We start from the raw sequence: 8059 nt of genomic DNA, 5'->3' as shown, positions 1-8059 counted from the left end.
GTCTGATTCTTGCTGCATAAATGCAGATTGATTGACTCATTCCGTATCCCTAAAATAGGTATGTATATGTGCTCATAATTAGTCTAATATATAACAAGCAAGTCAAGCTTCTAAGAGAAATACCTTTCGCCACTAAATAAGAAAACAGGAACTTTATGAACAAATAAGTGCTTAGATTAGAACAAATATCCATATTGATATAAAAATTACATGGAATTCACAAGGTATTTCTGTAATAAATTAATTGACAGAACTGACATTAGCGAGACATGTAGTGTCTTGATTTAAAGTGTCACGAACATTTACTAAAGTAAATCATAAAGGCATCGGTCCCAGCGTCTAATGACAACTAGAACCGTGAGCTAATAGTGTGTGGCACCGATCGTTGTGCCGCGCGGCGCTATTAACCTTTTAGACGCGGCGTTCAAAGTTGATAGCCGCTTCTAAAATGAAAGTCGGGCTGATTGGGATCCTCGCAGTGAAATTGCGATGTCCCGATCAGCTAGATGGCGAGCGGCGGTCCCCTCACCTGCGTCCGTCGCGTCCAATCGGCGATTGATTGCTCCAAGCCTGAAATCCAGGCTTAAAGGGGTACTCCGGTGGAAAAACTATTTTTTCTTTCTTTTTTAAATCAACTGGTGCCAGAAAGTTAAACATATTTGTAAATTACTTCTATTAAAAAATCTTAATCCTTCCAGTACTTATTAGCTGCTGAATGCTACAGAGGAAATTCCTTTCTTTTTGGAACACTGTAGACATCACGACCACAGTGCTCTCTGCTGACATCTCTGTCCATTTTAGCAACTGTGCATAGCAGATGTATGCTAAGGGCAGTATGGTGGCTTAGGGGTTAGCACTGCTACCTTGCAGTGCTGGGGCCTTGGGTTCAAATCCCACTAAGGACAAAAATAAATAAAGACTTATTATTATTATAACGTCAGCAGAGAGCAGTGTGTTCGTGATGTCATCAGAGAGCATTCCAAAAAGAAAAGAATGTCCTCTGTAGTATTCAGCAGCTAATAAAAACAGGAAGGATTAAGATATTTTAATAAAAGTAAATTACAAATATGTTTAACTTTCTGGCATCAGTTGATTTAAAAATGAAAAAATATATATTTTTCCACCGGAGTACCTCTTTAACCCCTTAAGGACCACGGACGTATGAGTACGTCCCTGCGCCCTGGGTCTTAAGGACCAGGGACGTACTCATACGTCCCAGCGAATTTCACATCCCGCCGCGCGCAGGGTGGGTTGCGAAACCGTACGCCAGCTAAAATCTTTCAACAGGAGTCCGAGGCAAATGCCGAGGGGGGTCCTGAGACCCCCCCATGTCGGCGATCGCAGAAAATCGCATGTCAATTCAGACATGCAATTTTCTGCTATTCTGGGCTGATCGGGTCTATGGTGACCTGATCAGCCCGGAAAATTGTGATGATCTGACCTGTCAGTGACAGCCCAGATCATCTTGCAGGGTAGGAGTGAGGTCGCAGTGCTGCGATCTCCTCCTATCCCCTGCCATTGTTAAGAACTGATTCTGACCAATGGCAGAGCAGGACAGTGGGTTGCCATGGCAACCCCCCGTCCTGCCCACCCCTGGATGTCGCGGGGAACATGGGGAGAAGATGGAGGTCGGTACCTGCAGGAGAAGATGCCTGGGAACAGCTGATCGTCGCTGCAGACTGCTGGATCCTGGCTCCAGTAGGGAAGCGACGTTGGGGGGGAATGAAAGTGAAAGTAATGTGATCATTAGGCTAGGTTTTCACTTGGTTATTTTTCTGGCAGTTTTTTGAAAACTGCCACTGCAGTTTTTGAGCCAAAGCCAGAAGTGTATTCAAAAGGAATAGGACATATAAAGGAAGGACTTAGACTTCTCCTCCCTTACGGATCCACTTCTGACTTTGGCTCAAAAACTGCAGTGGTAGTTTTCCAAAAACTGCCAGAAAAAAAACCAAGTGTAAACCTAGCCTTACTGTGGCAACCACTAGGAAGGCCAAACTGCAACTCCCAGCATTCCCAGACAGCCAAAGACTGTCTGGGCATGCTGGGAGTTGTAGTTTTGCAACATCTGGAGGGTCACAGTTAGGAGACCACTGTTACAGTGGTGCCCAAACGGTAGCCCTCCAGATCTTGCCAAACTACAACTCTCAGCATGCCTCGACTGCCCAGGCATGCTGGGAGTTGTACTTCTGTAACATCTATCCCTTCAGATTTAGCAATTTTCATGACATTTTTGAAAATTGCTGCTCTACTTTGAACCCCTCTAATTTTTTCCAAAAGCAAAAATATGTCCATTTTATGATGCCAACATAAAGTGGACATATTGTATTTGTGAATAAAAATAAAATGCATTTGGAATATCAATTTTCCTTACAAGTAGAGAGCTTCTAAGTTAGAAAAATGCTAAATTTTCTAAATTTTCATAAAATTTGGGGATTTTTCACTAAAAAAAGAATGCAAGTAACAACGAAAACTTACCACCAAAATAAAGTAGAATATGTCACGAAAAAACTATCTCAGAATCAGAATATTCAGTAAAAGCGTTTTAGAGATATTAATTCTTAAAGTGAAAGTGGTCAGATGTGCCAAAAAATGTTCTGGTCCTACAGTGAAAATTGGCCTGGTCCTTAAGGGGTTAAGCACTCAACCGATTACACAGGTCAATGCATGGCAATGATCTATGTATGAGATTGGTATGTGCAGTGAAATAGCCACCAGGGGGGATATAACACTTCCAAAAAAAAATGTTAAAATAAGTGAATAACGATCATTTAACACCTTCCCTAATAAAAGTAAGAATCATCTCTCTTTATCCATTTAAAAAAAAAAAAAAAAAAAAAAAAAAAATTAACATATGTGGTATCGCTGAGTGCATAAATGTCCAAACTATAAAAATATGTCAATAATTAAACCGCACGGTCAATGGCGTACGTGCAAAAAAATTCCATAGTCCAAAATAGTGTATTTTTGGTCACTTTTTATAGCATGAAAAAATGAATAAAAAGTGATCAAAACGTCTGATCAACATAAAAATGGTAGCGATCAAAATTAGCTTTCATACCAGCCCGTATGCGGAAAAATAACAAATTTATAGGGGTCATAAAATGACAATTTTAAACGTAAACATGTTCTTGCATGTAGTTATGATTTTTTTTGGAAGTATGACAAAATCAAACCTATGTAAGGTATCATTATAACCAAATAAACCTAGAGAATAAAGATAAGATGTAATTTTTTACCAAATAATGCACTGCGTAGAAATGGAAGCCCCCAAAAGTTTAAAAATGGCACTGCAAATTAAAATTGGTGGCGCAAAAAATTTGCCATTATATCTAATTTTAGGTGAAAAATTTCAAGTGTTATGATTTTTACAAGGTGATGAGGAAAAAAATGAAAATGCAAAAACAGAAAAACCCTGTTGTCCTAAAGGGGTTAAAAACTTATCCCTAACCTAACTACAGAGTTGTAGTTGACATTTTCATTCACTCCTGCACATGGCTAGCTTTCATTGGCTTGAAAAAGAACTGATCAATCTCTATCAATTGCTTATGTTTACTAAAACTGAAATGTTTGGTCAAACCCCACTTTTAGATTATTTGTATTATTTTATTAACTGCTCTGGACTTTAAACCAGCAAATGTTTTTCTTCAGACCCGTGCATACACATTTGAAAACACATGCTATTCATGAAGAATCTTAAATCCCTTTTGCACACAGTAATTGAGTCGAACCATGTTATTTGGCTACTTACTTTTCAAGCAATGTCTAAATTCAATACCTTGAATATATCAATGTATAGTTTAAAGTTGAGGTCTGATTGAGTAGTCAGTTGAAGAGCAAGAAAAGTTGATTAAAAGGATTCTTGTCTTTGCCTTGTCTAACTGCCGAGTTTAACTGCAACAACACTTTGACAAGCTAACACTTAGACAAGTGAATTAACCGTGCCTGCCCCTGCACAAGTGCCTTCCCCGTACTAATTCTACATATCAAGAAAGACAAATTGATAGAACAGAAGCAATTGCCTTGCTAATTAACTTGAACCCAAGAAATGTGAAACATATGGGGGAGATAAAACATTTTTTAAACATATATTAACTTATTTTATTTAAATTCATTTTCATTTTTGCAATAAAAAACTTTATTTTGGTATATTTGATTTGGAGTGTACCCAAATGCAGAACCAGCATTCCTTTCTCAATTCACAATAGAGAAAATTGGCCAAAGCAAGAGTGATTTACCTCTGTGGTAAAAAAAAAAATTATCATTGCAGTCTTGGAAAACTAATATATGAAGGCACATGACAGGCTTTTGACATTTGACATGAGCATTGAGCATTTGACAGCAGATCAAGAGGTCCTTGGTTCAAATCTGAGTTTACCATATCTCATGTTTGTAGTTTATTGCAAAACATTTGCAATGTTGAGGTACAGACATTGTAAATTTTTTTGGGCCAAAAAAAAAAAAAAGGACCATAGAACTTCCTCTTGTAGCATACAGCAGCTGATAAGTATTGGAAGAGTTAAGAGCTTTAAATACAAGTCATTTCCAAATCTGTATAACTTTTTGGCACCGGTTAATAAAAAAAAAAAATTGCCACACGAGTATCCCTTTAAGATCCACGAATGTAACTTTAATCTTTTTGTGGTCTGACAAAACTTACATCTAAAAAAATAAGGTACGAGAACATGCCACCAACTACTCCAAACCCCTTAGAACACCGACATCCACATGTTTTTATATATGGACAATAAAAGCAAGGCCATTTCCTCCATCTGCTACCAAGGGGGTTCAAACCCATGAAGTTGAATTCAACCAATACAGCAGGGGATTTGAACAAACAACCTTCATGCTGCTAGGCTGCAAGGCTAACCACTGAGCTGTGAGGGATCTTGACACAGCGAGCAGAGTGCTAGATCCGTCTTAGGTTCGAGTAACCGCCCCGTACCAAAACCCTCCCCCCCCCTTCCTCTGTACATTTAATCTGTGTGCCAAAACAACCTAGACCTTGGTCGCCGCATTTGGTTGACAAGCAGCTCCCACGGCCTGGTGGTTAGAGCAGCAGCCTTGGAGTGCAGAGGTCGAGAGTTCGAATCCTGTGAAGATCGTGACGATGGAAGCTGTTAAAAGAGATGGATCGTGGACGATGTCGGTGGATAAATGGACTGAGGTGAGGTGGATGTCAAGGAGAGCAGATTGCGGAATAATGGATCGTGGACCTGGAGGATGTCGATGGGTGGACTGAGGTGAGGAGGATGTCAAGGAAAACAGATGTTGAGGTAAGTGGTCAGAGGGTGAAGTGGTGGGAGGTGGTTGACTACATCGAATGGAGGCTTCTAGATTGTCGATCTGCCAAAAGTGGTGTTGTGTCTGTTGCAACATGTGGGATGTTGAAAATAAAAAAATGGGAGTGTTTATTTGCCTTTTTTTTTTTTATATTCAAGAAAAATGATCTCCCCCTCTAGTGCCTCCAGCCCATCACACACTTCCACATCACCAACCTTCTTCCTATCACACCTTCCTTCCCACCCACACCACTCACTTCCTTACCACCCACACCACCACCACAGCTATCCACACCTCCAACACCTTCTGGATGCCCAACCATCAACCACACACACACACACACACTAACACTTACCTTAACATACTCCATTGCCATGCTCTGCTGCCACAATTTCTTCAAACCAGCTTCAGTGTCTTCACAGGACTTGAACTGCCAACCTCTGTGCTCCAAGGCAGAAGCTCTAACCACTAGACCGTGAGAGCTACTTGGAAAATGGCAAGGAGGACTGTGGTCTTGAACTGTCTTGACAAAAAAAGAGAAAACGAGCAGAGGGGGGCTCGAACCTAAGACCGAGCTACCTCTTAGGCTTGCAATATCTAAATTCGAGCCCCCCTCTCTTTATGGCACGCAGGACATGCAGATCATAAGTACTGGAACGATTGAGAGCTTTAAATGTAGGTAATGTACAAATCTGTATAACTTTTTGGCACCAGTTGATTTCCAAAAATACATTTTTTCCCACCGGTTCATATACATTTAACTGGGACAGTACAGGCTAGCCGAGAGCTAGGTAGGACTTAGGTTCGAGTCCCCCACTCTGTGCGCTTAATTTAGCCTTCCATGTCTTGTGGGGGTATAGCTCAGTGGTAGAGCATTTGACTGCAGATCAAGAGGTCCTTGGTTCAAATCCGAGTGCCCCCTAATCCCCCTTTTTTTTGCTTTCGAACTGAACCATATCCCACATATGTAGTTTATTGCTGAAAATTAGCAATGTCGAGGTACATGCGTGCCACATATTGCAGGGGTATAGCTCAGTGGTAGAGCCGGTTCAAGAGGTCCTTGGTTCAAATCCAAGTGCCCGCTAATGCACAATTTTTTCTTTACAGCTCAACCATATCTCATGTTTGTAGTTTATTGCAAAACATTTGCAATGTTGAGGTACAGACATTGTAAATTTTTTTGGGCCAAAAAAAAAAAAAAGGACCATAGAACTTCCTCTTGTAGCATACAGCAGCTGATAAGTATTGGAAGAGTTAAGAGCTTTAAATACAAGTCATTTCCAAATCTGTATAACTTTTTGGCACCGGTTAATAAAAAAAAAAAATTGCCACACGAGTATCCCTTTAAGATCCACGAATGTAACTTTAATCTTTTTGTGGTCTGACAAAACTTACATCTAAAAAAATAAGGTACGAGAACATGCCACCAACTACTCCAAACCCCTTAGAACACCGACATCCACATGTTTTTATATATGGACAATAAAAGCAAGGCCATTTCCTCCATCTGCTACCAAGGGGGTTCAAACCCATGAAGTTGAATTCAACCAATACAGCAGGGGATTTGAACAAACAACCTTCATGCTGCTAGGCTGCAAGGCTAACCACTGAGCTGTGAGGGATCTTGACACAGCGAGCAGAGTGCTAGATCCGTCGTAGGTTAGAGTAACCGCCCCGTACCAAAACCCTCCCCCCCCCTTCCTCTGTACATTTAATCTGTGTGCCAAAACAACCTAGACCTTGGTCGCCGCATTTGGTTGACAAGCAGCTCCCACGGCCTGGTGGTTAGAGCAGCAGCCTTGGAGTGCAGAGGTCGAGAGTTCGAATCCTGTGAAGATCGTGACGATGGAAGCTGTTAAAAGAGATGGATCGTGGACGATGTCGGTGGATAAATGGACTGAGGTGAGGTGGATGTCAAGGAGAGCAGATTGCGGGATAATGGATCGTGGACCTGGAGGATGTCGATGGGTGGACTGAGGTGAGGAGGATGTCAAGGAAAACAGATGTTGAGGTAAGTGGTGGGAGGTGGTTGACTACATCGAATGGAGGCTTCTAGATTGTCGATCTGCCAAAAGTGGTGTTGTGTCTGTTGCAACATGTGGGATGTTGAAAATAAAAAAAATGGGAGTGTTTATTTACCTTTTTCTTTTATATTCAAGAAAAATGATCTCCCCCTCTTGTGCCTCCAGCCCATCACACACTTCCACATCACCAACCTTCTTCCTATCACAACTTCCTTCCCACCCACACCACTCACTTCCTTACCACCCACACCACCACCACAGCTATCCACACCTCCTGGATGCCCAACCATCAACACACACACACACACACACACACACACACACTAACACTTACCTTAACATACTCCATTGCCATGCTCTGCTGCCACAAATTCTCCAAACCAGCTTCAGTGTCTTCACAGGACTTGAACTGCCAACCTCTGTGCTCCAAGGCAGAAGCTCTAACCACTAGACCGTGAGAGCTACTTGGAAAATGGCAAGGATGACTGTGGTCTAGACCTGCCCCGCCCCGCCCCAACCCCCCCCCCCCCTTCCTCTGTACAGTTACTCTGTGTGCCAAAACAACCTAGACCTCGGTCGCTGCGTTTGGTTGACAAGCAGCTCCCACGGCCTGGTGGTTAGAGCAGCAGCCTTGGAGTGCAGAGGTCGAGAGTTCGAATCCTGTGAAGATCGTGACGATGGAAGCTGTTAAAAGAGATGGATCGTGGATGATGTTGGTGGATAAATGGACTGAGGTGAGGTGGATGTCAAGGAGA

The 8059-nt window shown here is 41.8% G+C and overlaps 1 non-coding gene across 1 annotated transcript; it reads left to right on the top strand.

The window, feature by feature from the left end:
- The first annotated feature begins 6130 nt into the window (after positions 1-6130).
- Positions 6131-6202, top strand: TRNAC-GCA (transfer RNA cysteine (anticodon GCA)). Its single transcript has one exon. It is a non-coding gene; the product is annotated as a tRNA-Cys (tRNA).
- The last annotated feature ends 1857 nt before the right edge of the window (positions 6203-8059 follow it).

The sequence above is a fragment of the Hyla sarda genome, chromosome 3 (genome assembly GCF_029499605.1).
Source record: "Hyla sarda isolate aHylSar1 chromosome 3, aHylSar1.hap1, whole genome shotgun sequence".
Taxonomy (NCBI): Eukaryota; Metazoa; Chordata; class Amphibia; order Anura; family Hylidae; genus Hyla; species Hyla sarda.
This window is presented reverse-complemented; position numbering and strand designations above follow the sequence as displayed.